The sequence below is a fragment of the Pristiophorus japonicus genome, chromosome 8 (genome assembly GCF_044704955.1).
Source record: "Pristiophorus japonicus isolate sPriJap1 chromosome 8, sPriJap1.hap1, whole genome shotgun sequence".
In the NCBI taxonomy this organism is placed as follows: domain Eukaryota; kingdom Metazoa; phylum Chordata; class Chondrichthyes; family Pristiophoridae; genus Pristiophorus; species Pristiophorus japonicus.
The window spans coordinates 66,201,726-66,217,498 of NC_091984.1; the positions used below are offsets into that span (position 1 = coordinate 66,201,726).

The 15,773-nt window shown below is 42.9% G+C and overlaps 1 protein-coding gene across 5 annotated transcripts in view; it reads left to right on the forward strand.

Moving 5' to 3' along the window:
- The window catches only part of faf1 (Fas (TNFRSF6) associated factor 1), a 521,459-nt gene that overhangs the window by 165,398 nt on the left and 340,288 nt on the right, over positions 1-15,773 (forward strand). The window lies entirely within an intron of this gene.

Here is a 15,773-nt window from a genome sequence, read left to right on the forward strand (position 1 = left end):
GTAAGAACTTTAAAAGGGCTGTCTTGCTAGAAGGACAGGAAGTTAGCCAATTTATAATGACTGCTTATAAGCTGTTATATGCATTTAGTGGCGTGGTAAGACACGAGCTCCAGACGGGTGAGTTTTGCTCAGTTGGCGGTAACCTCAAAGTAAACTTGTTCTGTTCATCCAGAAGTAAAAATAGCTAATGTAGCCTAGACTAACAATGCTTTTGTTCATCATCCAAGGTGAGACCTGACTGTAAGTCTGCACTTTTATGCTTCATTTTATAATACTGCTTTGAAGAGTTTCACAGAAATGGGTTTGATCCATTCTTGCCTATCATCTGCAAAAGTTTCACACATGAGCAGAGTACTAAAATTCTGCAAAAATTGATGGTGATAGCCATGATCTTTTCAATAATTCTTCTGCCATTTCGTACTACAGAAAATAGCCCCTTTAAAATTGGATTAGCACAAATACTGTACTTGGGTTGATAACTATTGGCTACAGTGAAGGTAACTGGTCTTCCATCCCTTTATGCTTCTGAAATGGAAATTGTTTTTTATCATTTATTGCAAAAACACTACTGATTTCTGTTATTATTGTTCAATAATGCAGTGGTGATTCAAATGGAAATGGGTAATATCATTTTCTTTTCGCTCTATCAATAACTGCTTGAAAGAATTCCCATCACATTTGCTTTAATTTTCATTAAAATTCAAGTTGTCTCTGAATTTTTTTGAAAAAGTTGATCACTGTAGTTAAATTGAAGATGGGTTCTTGAATTTGGGGATTTTAATGGCGCCTCATTAACCTATGCACAGCAAATTTAATCTGGTAGATGTATTCCTTCATTTGTCTTTTGATTAAAGGAAATCGTTCTTCTGACAATTTCACAGATCACAATAGTTATTTTTTTTGCCTATTTTCTTCACTTCCTTTCTCTTCTCTGAAGACATTGACTATTTGCTGCAATATGGTTCCAAGAATACTGGCGATGCACTGGCATTACTCAAGTAGATATTATTCATCTGTGAGCCTTGAGGGTGACCATCAATAGACTATAGCCATGCCTGGCCCTGTTCTCACCCAGTCCAAATGTGTGTACTTTTAACGGGGATCTCCAGATGATTGATGTTCATTCATGCAGGATGATTAAAAGACATCAGGCCCATATGTGCTTGCCCTCATTCTTCAACTGATTTCCTGCCTGTGCACCAACCAGCCCTTTCCCCGTTTCTTGGAAGAGACTTGTAACTCAGGAGTCCTCTGCTTAAAAGTTCCACTCTTTACCCACATGGGTGATCAGACAAGCCCCGGGTGATCAGACAAGCCCCAGATGCACACATTAAAGATTCTGAAGGGGATTGACAGGGTCGATGCTGAGAGGTTGTTTCCCCTGGCTAGAGTGTCGAGAACTAGGGAGCATCATCCCAGGATGAGGGGTAGGCCATTTAAGATCGAGATCAGGAGAAATTTCTTCACTCAGAGTTGTGGATGCTGAGTCTCTGAATATATTCAAGACTGAGATAGATAGATTTTTGGACTCTAGGGGAATCGAGGGATGTGGAGATCAGGCGGGAAAGTGGAGTTGAGGTCAATGATCAGCCATGAACTTATTGAATGGCGGAGCAGGCTCAAGGGGCCATATGGCCTACTCCTCCCATTTCTTATGTTTTGTGTTATTTCCCAGAACCTTTTATTCTTGCCTTACATCTTCTGCGATCACCTTGTTTTAAAGAAATACAGTGAGAACTTAAGATCATCACCAAAAGAATGAAGGCATAGGTTAGGAGAATGCTTTTACATGCAGAAAGTTGTTAGTATATTGAATGCCTTACCAGGGATAATGGTGAAAGCAGAATGCAGAATAGTTTTTGAAAAGGAAATGGATAAATATTTGAAAAAGAAAAAAAATAAGTATGGGAAAAGGGAATGAAAGTAAATGGACAGCACATTGAGAGCTGGTACAGATGCAGCAGGCTGATTGACTTCCCTCCCTAAAACTTTCTGTGATTCGAAAAGTTGTAATAGTCTGTATTTTTAATTAATGGAAGTGTTTGCCTTAGCAATACTGCAGAATTATCAGTTCATTTTTCAGTACTATATAGAATCAACGTTCAAAGTTGCTTCTTGGGGCCTTTTTCTACACAAGTCAATTTCCAAACCACAATCCAGAAATGTGATTTCCCCTAGCCATTCAACCAATTTCATATAATCTAATGAAGTAATGGATTAACAAGGTCACAGTACTTTTTTATTCGGTCAAGGCCAGCATTTATTGCCCAACCCTAATTGTCCTTGAGAAGGTGGTGATGAGTCATGTTCTTGAACCGCTGCAGTCAATGTGGTGAAGGTATTCCCATAGTGTTGTTACGGAGGGAGTTCCAGGATTTTGACCCAGCGACGATGAAGGAACAGTGATATATTTCCAAGTCAGGATGGTATGTGACTTGGAGGGGAACTTGGAGGTGATGGTGTTCCCATGCGCCTGCTGTCCTTGTCCTTCTAGGTGATAGAGGTCATGAGTTTGGGAGATGTTGTCGAAGAAGCCTTGGCAAGTTGCTGCAGTGCATCTTATAGATGGTACATACTGCAGTCACGGTGCGCTGTTGGTGGAGGGTGTGCATGTTTAAGGTGGTGGATGGGGTGCCAATCAAGTGGCCATCTTGTCCTGAATGGTGTCGAGCTTCTTGTGTTGCTGGAGCTCAATGCTGTCAAAGCATTGGGGAGTCAGGTAAGTCACTCATCACAGAATACCCAGCCTCTGACCTGCTCTTGTAGTCTCAGTATTTATGTGGCTGGTCCTGTTAAGTTTCTGGTCAGTGGTGACCCCCAGGATGTTGATGGTCGATTTGACAATGATGATGCCACTTAGTGTCAAGGGGAGGTGGTTAGACTTTCTCTTTTGTACATTGTTGTTGCCTGGCACTTGTGTGGCGCGAATGTTATTGCCACTTATCAGCCCAAGCCTGATTTTCCTCCAGATCTTGCTGGATGTGGGCATAGACTGCTTTATTAACTGAGGAGTTTCGAATGGAACTGAACACTGGAATCATCAGTTAACATCCCCACTTCAGATCTTATGAAGGAGGGAAGGTCATTGATGAAACAGTTGAAGATGGTTGGGCTTCGGGCTCAGGTCCTGAGTAACTCCTGCAATGATGTGCGAGGGCTGAGATGATTGCATTCCATCTTCCATCTTCTGCCAGTGGAGAGTTTCCCCGATTCCCATTAATTTCAATTTTACTAGGGCTCCTTAATGCCATACTCGGTCAACTGCTGCCTTGATGTCAAGGGCAGTCACTCTCTCCTCACCTATGGAATTCAGCTCTTTTGTCCATATTTGGACAAGGTTTGGAACAGTGCTATCAAGTGGCACTTATTCACCAATAACCTGCTCACCGATGCCCAGTTTGGGTTCCGCCAGGACCACTCGGCTCCAGACCTCATTTGGGAAAACCAGTTTCAATGATCGTACTCACTGTAAATGCAATCCACGTGAGCTAGCATTTTTCACTGGTGTTACACCAATTCTTCAGCATAGAATGAGCGGTAGGGGTAGAAAATGGAGTGGAGACAGTTATGCCAGTTTTCTATCACTTCAGGGATTTTCCACTGGTAATGACAGGAGATACTTCTACCCTTATATTGCTGGGCTATTGGTGAGCAGGTTGTTGGAGAGTTAGTGCCGCTTGATTGCACTGTCGATGACACCTTCCATTACATTGCTGATGATTGAGAGTAGACCGTTGAGGCAGTAATTGACCAGATTGGATTTATCCAGCTTTTTATGGACAAGGACAAATCTGGGCAGTTTTCCACTTTATCTGGTAGATGCCAGTGTTATAGCTGTACTGGAGCAGCTTGGCTAGAGGTGCAACTAGTTCTGGAGCATAAGTCTTAAGCACTACAGGTGGGATTTCTTTGGGGTCCATAGCTTTTGCTGTATCCAGTGTGCTCAGCCAGAGGTCTTACTGCAGTTGTACAGGGCCTTGGTGAGGCCTCACCTGGAATATTGTGTTCAGTTTCGGTCTCCTAATCTGAGGAAGGACGTTCTTGCTATTGAGGGAGTGCAGCGAAGGTTCACCAGACTGATTCCTGGGATGGCTGGACTGACATATGAGGAGAAACTGGATCAACTGGGCCTGTATTCACTGGAGTTTAGAAGGATGAGAGGGGATCTCATAGAAACATATAAAATTCTGACGGGACTGGACAGGTTAGATGCAGGAAGAATGTTCCCGGTGTTGAAGTCCAGATCCAGGGGACATAGTCTAAGGAAAATGGGTAAGACATTTAAGACTGAGATGAGGAGAAACTTCTTCACTCAGAGTTGTTAACCTGTGGAATTCTCTACCGCAGAGAGTTGTTGATGCCAGTTCATTGGAGATATTGAAGAGGGCTTTAGATATGGCCCTTACGGCTAAAGGAATTAAGGGGTATGGAGAGAAAGCAGGAAAGGGGTACTGAGGTGAATGATCAGCCATGATCTTATTGAATGGTGGTGTAGGCTCGAAGGGCCGAATGGCCGACTCCTGAACCTATTTTCTATGTTTCTATTTTGTGATATCGTGTGGAGTGAATGGAAATGGCTGAAGACTGGCTTCTGGGACATCACATTCACTAGGCATTTCTGGCTGAAGATGGTTGTAACCACCTGAAGCTTGCCGTTTGCACTCGCATGCTGGGCTCTGCCATCATTGAGGATGGGGATATTTATGGAGCTTCCTCCTCCCGTTAGTTGTTTAATTGTCCACCGCCATTCATGACTGGATGTGGCAATACTGCATAGCTTTGATCTGACCTGTTAGTTGCAGGATTGCTTAGCTCTGTCTACAGCAAACTGCTTCCGCTGCTTAGCATGCATGTCATCTTGTGTTCACGAGGTTGGCAACCCATTTTTAGGTATGCCTGGTGCTGCTCCTGGCATGCTCTTTTGCACCTCTTATTGAACCAGGATTGGTTCCTTGGCTTGATGGCAATGGTAGCGTGAGGAATATGCTAGGCCATGAGGTTACAGATTGTGCTGGAATATCGTTCTGCTGGCCCACAGTGCTCCATGGATGCCAGTTTTGAGCTGCTAAATCTGTTCTGAATCTATCCCATTTAGCACGGTGTTAGTGCCACACAACACGATGGAGGGTATTTTCTGCGTGAAGACGGGACATTGTCTGCACAAGGACTGTGCGGTGATCACTGCTACTAATAATGTCAGCGATGGGTAGATTGGTGAGGACGAGGTCAAGTAGGTTTCTCCCTCGTGTTGGTTCTCTCGCCATCTGCCACAGGCCCAGTTTGGTTGCTATGCCCTTCAGGACTCTGCCAGCTTGGTCAGCAGTGGTGCTACCGGGCCACTCTTGGTAATGGACATTGAAGCCCACCATCCAGAGTACATTCTGTGCCCTTGCTTATCCCTCTGCTTCTAATGAGTGGTGTTCAACATGGAAGAGTACTGATTCATCAGTTGAGGGAGTGCGGTTGGTGGTTATCCACCACTGTGCCGCCACCTCTGGTGGGTATCTCCTGGCTGTGAAACATGACATACTCGGGGATGGTGATGGAGGGGTCTTGGACGTTGGCTGAAAGGTATGATTTTGTGAGTATGACTGTGTCAGGCCTTTGCTTGACTAGTTTTTGGGACAGCTCTCCCAATTTTAGCACATGTCTCCAGATGTTAGTGAGGAGGGCTTTGCAGGGTCGACTGGGCTGGGTGTGTAAGTGCCTGTAGACATTTTCTTCAGTAAGTATCTACCACACATTGTAGGTATTGAACCCAGCTTAACTCTTTACTGGAAAACTACTTGCTTGGTACACACAAAATGTCATGAAATATGTCGGTAGGCGTTGCCACATATTGTGTCCTTTTCTCACATTCAGTAAGCCTAGGACTTGTGCTATTGCACCTGTTGATTTTCCCTCCACTAAATATAGTGTTGCTATTCTTCTTACTGCTGGATTGAAACTATGTTTTAGCCTCACTGAAAATGTTGGTTAGATTAAATATTCTTTATAATTTTCAGTTCACATTTTTGTTCTATATCCAAAGCAGCTCGACTATGTTTTCTATCATTTTCAAAGTTTTTGTCTTAAGAATTTAGATTTGGCCCCTGCAGTACTATTCATATTAAGACATTCATATCAGTAAAAAGAAAATGACACAAAATAAATCAATACTGTTAGCCAGTAGATTCCTCTGCAGAGAATAACCAGATTTCTAGTGCAAAACCTCTAGAGGAATAACAGTGTTTTACATTAAGGGTTTGACACTCAATTAGTCCATTTGTGTTCTGGCCAATCTAACAAAAACCTTCTTCCTTCCAGCAGGGGATTCCTTCATCTTCCCAGCAAGAGAGTTTATAGGAGCTTGTTTGGGAATATCCACAGCCAATTGGAAATGTGATTTCTCTAAAGGGGCGGGGAAAGATGGTGACAGAGCATCAATATACTTGCTGCGGCAAACACCGACCCTGGAATCGAAACTTCCTATGGATTTTGCTCGTGTAGCAACCATGTACTTGCATTGAGATTCTCATGCCCACTCTGTTTGTCACAGATATCTGGGCTGACTTACAAAAACCATCAGGATCTTTTCTGAGAATCATAGAATCATAGAATAATAGTCATTCAGCCCATTGAGTCTTTCAAAGAGCAATCTAGTTAATCCTGCTCTTTGCCCATATCCCAGCAATTTTTTTTCTTCTTCGAAGTATTTGTCCAATTCCCTTTTGAAGGCTACTATTGAATCAAGCAGTGCCTTCCAAATCCTAACCAATTGTTGCGCAAAAAATCTTTTCCTCTTTACATCTCTGGTTCTTTTGCCAATCAACTTAAATCTGTGCACACTGGCTACTGACCCTTTAGCCATTGGAAACTGTTTCTTTATTTACTCTTATCTAAACCCTTCATGATTTTAAACACCTCTATCAAATCTTCTTAGTTTTCTCTGCTTTAAGGAGAACAACGGCAGCTTCTCCAGTCCATCCACGTAACTATAATCCCTAATCCTTGGAACCATTCTAATAAATTTCATCTGTACCCTCTCCAAAGCCTTCTCATCCTTCCTACAGTGTGCTGCCCGGAGTTGGACACAATACTCCAGCTGATTAAATGTCTAGATTCACAGGGAGTCAGCTATATCTTTGTACATAGCACCAGTCACAGAGTTGGTGATTCCACATTTTTTTCCCAGATACACTAACTCTACCAAGCAAGAGGTTAATTCCAAATCTTCTAACCATGATTCCAAGGATATGAATGAGTTCAGCTGGCGAACTTGCCTATCTGGGTCTAATCAAGTCTGAGCAGCATTTCACCAAGGTCATTAAGCAAAGTTTGTACACCACAGGTTTACAGAATTTACCCTGTTGCTCAAAGTAAGTCACAATCTCTTTCACAGTCCATCAGTGTCTCTGAAACAATCAAATGCAAGCAGCCGTTCATGTATTGGACTTGGGATCAGATCAATGGCATTTTGCAGAATGGTATCATGTCCAGTGGTCACTCATATGGATGTTGCACCAGCAACTATTGCAACTATCTTGATGGTGGCAAAATCATTTTTGCAAACAAATAGAAGACTTGTTGCAAGCTTACAAGAGGTTACAGCAATAATTATAGACAATTTTGATAATGGCTTTGAAAGCTAGGACCTCTTCCAAAAGTGCCACAGCCACATCAATGCCTAATAAAAAAGGATTTTGGCAATGGTTCACTGCTGCAGGGTGGATCCATATCAAAGGGGTTTTGCTATGGCTGTAGGCTGCCCCAGACTCCTGGCAATGGCATGCTAAATATTATCTACCCTTTACGCTGTTTGCAGAGACTTGTAAGGAAATGGGGAGGAGTTACTACAGATGCATGAGTCTTGGAACCGATCAGTAATGGCTATCCTACCGTTTTCATGAGTGGACCAAGAAATTTCATTGAGTAATCCATTGAATCACGTGATCCTCTTATGATTGTTTGATAAAATTGACACATTTCTCATTGGCTGCAATTCGAAGTGTTTCCTCGAGGTAGGAGAGAACAGGCTTATCGGCTTTTACTCCGTGTTTTATAATCGTCAAGATGTGGATATTCTGTTCAGCATAAGGCTTCAGGATATTAATCTGGTTCCACAAACAGGAGACATTCAAGATGGATATTTTGCATCAAATATTCGGATTGTATGCCGAGGAGTTTGGCCAACAGTCATGAATCTAAAATATGCCTACTTCCATATTGCCATACAGTAGTGCTATGGAATATGTCTTGGGTTGAATTTCAATAACGTAAATTTGTGCAGTGCATTTAAATTACAAAATGTTTCAAGAATAACGAGAGCAATGGAACATGATGATGGAAGGAAAATTGGGGAGGTAATCAAAGCCTTGAGAGAAATTGTGGTTTTTGAGAAGGTTTGTAAAGGGGGAGAGAGAGAGAGAGAGAGAGAGACGAAGAGCCAGAGAGGTTTCAGGGGGAATTCTTGAGAGCAGGGACTAGGCAGTGCAAAGCTCTCCCACCAGTGGTGGGGAATGCTCAAGAGGCCAGAGTTGGAAGTTGACAGGTTCAGGATAGTGAGTACTTTTGGAGGCAGTTGAAGAGGTAGGGTGCATAGAAAGTTTTGAAGATGATCAGGAATTTAAACAGGCAACAGTGTAGGTTGGTGAGGATGGGAGTGAAGGATGAAGAGTAAAGCTATCAATACCAAGGTACTGCCACTTGTCGTTTCCTCATGCACGTAGGACTTTAACAAAGTTGCTTGAGTGTGGTCACAGCACATTGTGGGAGCATCATCTCAATGTCTATCCATATTTGAGCAACCAGCTTGTCAGAAATCCGGTCCAGAGTATATTTTCATGGCCATGCAGCTGATTTATAATACAATCCAAGAACTGGGCTTTAGAATCATAGAATTTTGCAGAAGGAAGCCAGTCAGACCTGAGCCAGTTGTCTGAAAGAAGTACCAACTTAGTCCTATTCCTTTGACATTTTCCCATTCCCCTGAATTTTTTTTATTTTCAAATATTTATCCAGATCCCTTTTTAAAAGCTTTTAACACTGTTTCTGGTAAGGTGTTCAATGTCCTGGTAACTCTGCGTAAAAATAATAATTAATCAATTCCACAACCCCTCTCTTTTGGTGGTAAATTCATGCCCTTTCGTAACCAACTCACTGATGATGGGGAATAGATTTTCATTACTTATCTCATCAAAACCTCAGAATTTGAACACCACTATCAGGTAGGTCTCTTATTAACTTCCTTTATTTAAAAAAAAATGAGCCCCAGTTTCTCTCATCTCGCCTCATAACTGAAGCTTCTCATCCCTGTTATCACGGTCAATCTCTTCTATAACTTGTCAACGGCCGTCACATCCTTCATAAAGTAAGGTACACAAAGTTGCAACCTAACCATTGATCTTTTATCGTCGAGCACCAGAAGTCTCGGCTACAATCCACATGAGACCTAAAGATCTTGGAGGCACTAATTCAAACTACCTAATAGAAAGTTTTTATTTCTACACTAATTTGTTATACTCCAAGACCTGATATCCCCTCTTCAGGAGTGGACATGATTCTGGGTAAAAAGATAACCTTGGACACTCACCTTGAGAGCAGCAGCTGTGTTTGGTGTTTGAGATTGCTTCAGCAGAACCTACTCACTACAGCAGGAAATCCTTTTTTCAGCTGCTGTCAAGTGACCAGGCCTCTGCTCTGGACCTCACATGAAGGTCATAGGAGAGTAATGTTCTGCAAGTGTCTCCGTTATGACAGCTTTTCTGCAGTTAACAGTGGTGTAGATTGTGCCTCTGGGGTAATGGTCTTTGGGCAGATGGTTCATAGAATAAGCCATCTGGTATAAAAACTGACTGGTAAGGTAGCTACTGAAACATTTACAGACGCTAGAACAGGGTGAATGGATATGTATATGGTCCAATTAGCCTGCTAGTGCTTAAATCACAAGTTATTCGTGTGCTCGGTTTAAAGATCTCAGGAAATCTGGCAAGAGGAGTCAGTAGGTGATTGAATGTATCTGACTGCTATCGTGTTTCAGGGAAGAAGCGAAGGGACAGTAACTTTCTTTTGCTTCCTGACCAACTCTGTCAGTTGGAATTGATGGTATTTGCATGACTGGCACCTTTATTAAGCACTGCTCCACCTAATGCTTTGGAAGATCTGTCTTGCCAGCTGATGTTATGGCTCTTCTATTGGGGCCTCTCCTCTCTTCAATTTGCAATACTTTAGTACATTTATATGTTTTTTTGGAAAATGCTTAATAAGAAAAGCAAAGATTTCTTGGGACCCCCTCATTCTACAAATACTAAGTCGTCCCCTCAAATAGGACTTTATAAAGATGTGATGGTGGGTGACCATGTGGGGAACTGCCCAAGACATTTTATATGCACGCTAATCAGGTGGATTACCCAGAATGATAGAAGTTGACAGCATGGAAAGAGGTCAAGCAGCCCTTCATGTTTGTATTATATCTGTGTTACAGCCAGTTAAGATAGGCTTAACTTCTTCAATGTGTGGTGAATGTACATCATTCTAAGAATGAAAAAGATACTGAAAGCAATGTTTTCCCATTTCCTAATGATTTTAGAAAAACTAAAAATGTTTCCTACTGTGCCAGGCAGGCTTGAGTGGTAAACAGCTTCGAGTCTAGAATGCACACACTTTTTCTAGACCTTTAAAACTGAGTTATGTTCTAGCTGTATCTTGCTGGTGCTGTTGGGGAGAGTTTAAACTGGCTTGGCGGGGAATGGGAACCTGAACAAATTAAGTAGGGAAGGAAGTAAAGCTGAAATTGGAAAACAAGAATGTAGAAAGTGAAGCTGAAAGACAGAAGAAACAAGGGCTAGTAAGTAGTAATCAAGGATGTCTTCCTGTGCTAAATGGTATATACTTCAATGCAAGGAGTATGGCGAATAAGGTGAATGAGCTGAGAACACAGGTAGACACTTGGGAGTATGACATTATAGCCATTACAGAGACAGAGCTGAAAGAGGGACAGGTTTTGCAGCTCAATATTTCTGGTTACAGGATTTTTAGACCGGACAGAGAGAGGTGTAAAAAGGGGAAGGGGGTCACATAATTGATTAAAGAAACTATTACAGCTGTGAGGAGGGATGATTTGTTAGAGGGATCATCAAATGAGGCCATATGGGTCGAACTGAAAAATAAAAAAGGGGCAATCACACTGCTGGGTGTGTATTATAGACCCCCAAACTGGGAGGAAGATAGAAGAGCAAATATGTAGGCAAATTTCTGTGAAGTCCAAAAACCACAGGACAGTAATAGGGGATTTCAACTATCCTAATATTGATCGGGACAAATATAGTGCGAAGAGTATAGAGGGTGCGGAATTCTTAAAATGCATCCAAGAGAACTTTTTTAGTCAGTATGTAGCAAGCCCAACACGAGAGGGGGCGGTCTTGGATTTAGTTTTGGGGAATGAAGCTGGGCAGGTGGAAGGGGTATTGGTGGGAGAGCACTTGGGTGCAAGTGATCATAATTCAGTCAGATTCAAGGTAGTTATGGATAAGGACAAGGATAGACCAGGAATAAAAGTCCCAAATTAGGGAAAAGCTAACTTTGCGAAGTTGAGAAGTGATTTGGAAACAGCTACTTGAAGGTAAATCAGTGTCGGAACAGTGGGAGGCCTCCAAGGAGGAGATCTGGAGGGCTCAGGCCAAACATGTCCCCGAAAAGAAAAAGGGTGGGAATAGCAATTCTGAGGGTGGATTCACTCTGGAGCATCCACGATGCTGAGAATGACGTGAATAGCACATTGAGTGAGTTGGTCATACCGCAGGTGAAGGGTCCACAGCCAGCTAGGGAATGGAAGACCAGCAGGAAGAGCAGTGCAAGGAAGGTAGTGCAGGGGTTCCCCTGCGGTCATCCCCCTGCAAAACACATACACCGTTTTGAGTACTGTTGAGGGGGATGACTCATCAGGGGAGGGCAGCAGCAGCCAAGTTCATGGCACCGTGGCTGGCTCTGCTGCACAGGAGGGCAGGAAAAAGAGTGGGAGAGCGATAGTGATAGGGGATTTGATTGTAAGGGGAATAGATAGGCGTTTCTGCGGCCGCAACCGAGACTCCAGGATGGTATGTTGTCTCCCTGGTGCAAGGGTCAAGGATGTCTCGGAGCGGGTGCAGGACATTCTGAAAAGGGAGGGTGAACAGCCAGTTGTCGTGGTGCACATTGGTACCAACGATATAGGTTTAAAAAAAGGGATGAGGTCCTACGAGATGAATTTAAGGAGCTAAATTAAAACATAGGACCTCAAAAGTAGTAATCTCAGGATTGCTACCAGTGCCACGTGCTAGTCAGAGTAGGAATCGCAGGATAGCTCAGATGAATACGTGGCTTGAGCAGTGGTGCAGCAGGGAGGGATTCAAATTCCTGGGACATTGGAACCGGTTCTGGGGGAGGTGGGACCAGTGCAAACCGGACGGTCTGCACCTGGGCAGGACCGGAACCAATGTCCTTGTGGGAGTGTTTGCTAGTACTGTTGGGGAGGAGTTAAACTAATGTGGCAGGGGGATGGGAACCAATGCAGGGAGACAGAGGGAAACAAAAAGGAGACAAAAGCAAAAAACAGAAAGAAGATGAGTAAAGGTGGAGGGCAGAGAAAGCCAAGGCAAAAAACAAAAAGGGCCGCTGAATGTAAAGGGACTGCAGGAGGGGTCAAAACTAAAAATCATGGATTAAAAACTAGTATTAAAACACACTACCTAAACTCATGCAGCATTCGAAATAAAGTAAATGAGTTGACGGCACAAATCATTACAAATGGGTATGATTTGTGGCCATTACAGAAACATGGTTGCAGAGTGGCCAAGACTGGGAATTAAACATACAGGGGTATCTGACGATTCGGAAAGATAGACAAGAAAGGAGAGGAGGTGGGGTAGCTCTATTAATAAAGGATGATATCAGGGCAGTTGTGAGACGATATTGGCTTGAATGAACAAAATGTTGAATCATTGTGGGTGGAGATTATAGATAGTAAGGGGAAAAAGTCACTGGTGGGCATAGTTTATAGGCCCCCAAATAATAACTTCACGGTGGGGCAGGCAATAATCAAGGAAATAATGGAGGCATGTGAAAAAGGAACGGCAGTAATCATGGGGGATTTTAACCTACATATCGATTGGTCAACTCAAATCGCACTGGGTAGTCTTGAGGAAGAATTCATAGAATGCATACGGGATTGTTTCTTAGAACAGTATGTTACAGAACCTACAAGGGAGCAAGCTATCTTCGATCTGATCCTGTGTAATGAGACAGGAATAATAAACGATCTCCAATAAAAGATCCTCTCGGAATGAGTGATCACAGTATGGTTGAATTTGTAATACAGATTGAGGGTGAGGAAGTAGTGTCTCAAACGAGCATACTATGCTTAAACAAAGGGGACTACAGTGGGATGAGGGCAGAGTTGGCTAAAGTAGACTGGAAACACAGACTAAACGGTGGGACAATTGAGGAACAGTGGAGGACTTTTAAGGAGCTCTTTCATAGTGCTCAACAAAAATATATTCCAATGGAAAAAGAAGGGCGGTAAGAGAAGGGATAACCAGCCGTGGATAACCAAGGAAATTAAGGAGAGTATCAAATTAAAAATCAATGTGTATAAGGTGGCCAAGGTTAGTGGGGAAAATAGAACATTGGGAACATTTTAAACGACAGCAAAGAATGACTAAGAAAGCAATAAAGAAAGGAAAGATCGATTACGAAGGTAAACTTGCACAAAACATAAAAACAGATAGTAAAAGCTTTTACAGATATATAAAACGGAAAAGAGTGACTAAAGTAAATGTTGGTCCCTTAGAAGATGAGAAGGGGGATTTAATAATGGGAAATGTGGAAATGGCTGAGACTTTCAACAATTATTTTGCTTCGGTCTTCACAGTGGAAGACACAAAAACCATGCCAAAAATTGTTGGTCACTGGAATGTGGGAAGGGAAGACCTTGAGATAATCACTATCACTAGGGGGGGTAGTGCTGGACAGGCTAATGGAACTCAAGGTAGACAAGTCCCCTGGTCCTGATGAAATGCATCCCAGGGTATTAAAAGAGATGGCGGAAGTTATAGCAGATGCATTCGTTATAATCTACCAAAATTCTCTGGACTCTGGGGAGGTACCAGCGGATTGGAAAGCAGCTAATATAACGCCTCTGTTTAAAAAAGGGGGCAGATAAAAGGCAGGTAACTATAGACCGGTTAGTTTAACATCTGTAGTGGGGAAAATGCTTGAAACTTATCATTAAGGAAGAAATAGCGGGACATCTAGATAGGAATAGTGCAATCAAGCAGACGCAGCATGGATTCATGAAGGGGAAATCATGTTTAACTAATTTACTGGAATTCTTTGAGGATATAACGAGCATGCTGGATAGAGGTGTACCGATGGATGTGGTGTATTTAGATTTTCAAAAGGCATTCGATAAGGTGCCACACAAAAGGTTACTGCAGAAGATAAAGGTACGTGGGGTCAGTGGAAATGTATTAGCATGGATAGAGAATTGGCTGGCTAGCAGAAAGCAGAGTCGGGATAAATGGGTCCTTTTCGGGTTGGAAATCGGTGGTTAGTGGTGTGCCACAGGAATCGGTGCTGGGACCACAACTGTTTACAATATACATAGATGACCTGGAAGAGGGGACGGAGTGTAGTGTAACAAAATTTGCAGATGACACAAAGATTAGTGGGAAAGCGGGTTGTGTAGAGGACACAGAGGCTGCAAAGAGATTTAGATAGGTTAAGCGAATGGGCTAAGGTTTGGCAGATGGAATACAATGTCGGAAAGTGTGAGGTCATCCACCTTGGGGGGGAGGGGGGGGGGGAAACAAAAAAAAGGGAATACTATTTGAATGGGGAGAAATTACAACATGCTGCGGTGCAGAGGGACCTGGGGGTCCTTGTGCATGAATCCCAAAAAGTTAGTTTGCAGGTGCAGCAGGTAATCGGGAAGGCGAATGGAATGTTGGCCTTCATTGCGAGAGGGATGGAGTACAAAAGCAGGGAGGTCCTTCTGCAACTGTATAGGGTATTGATGAGGCCGCACCTGGAGTACTGCGTGCAGTTTTGGTCGCCTTACTTAAGGAAGGATATACTGGCTTTGGAGGGGGTACAGAGACGATTCACTAGGTTGATTCCGGAGATGAGGGGGTTACCTTATGATGATTGAGTAGAATGGGTCTTTACTCATTGGAGTTCAGAAGGATGAGGGGTGATCTTATCGAAACATTTAAAATAATGAAAGGGATAGATAAGATGGAGGCAGAGAGGTTGTTTCCACTGGTCGGGGAGACTAGAACTAGGAGGCACAGCCTCAAAATACGGGGGAGCCAATTTAAAACCAGTTGAGAAGGAATTTCTTCTCCCAGAGGATTGTGAATCTGTGGAATTCTCTGCCCAAGGAAGCAGTTGAGGCTAGCTCATTGAATATATTCAAGTCACAGATAGATAGATTTTTAACTAATAAGGGAATTAAGGATTATGGGGAGCGGGCGGGTAAGTGGAGCTGAGTCCATGGCCAGATCAGCCATGATCTTGTTGAATGGCGGAGCAGGCTTGAGGGGCTCGATGGCCTACTCCTGTTCCTAATTCTTATGTTCTTATATCCTTATGTTCTTATGTTCTAGAGCCCCCTGGCTGTCTAGGGACTTACAGGGGAGGCTAAAGGAAAAAAAGGGAAGCTTTTGTCATATACCAATGGCTAAATACTGTACAATCGCCGGAGGAATATAGAAAGTTCACAGGTAAAATTAAAAAGGATATTGGGAATGCTAAGAGAG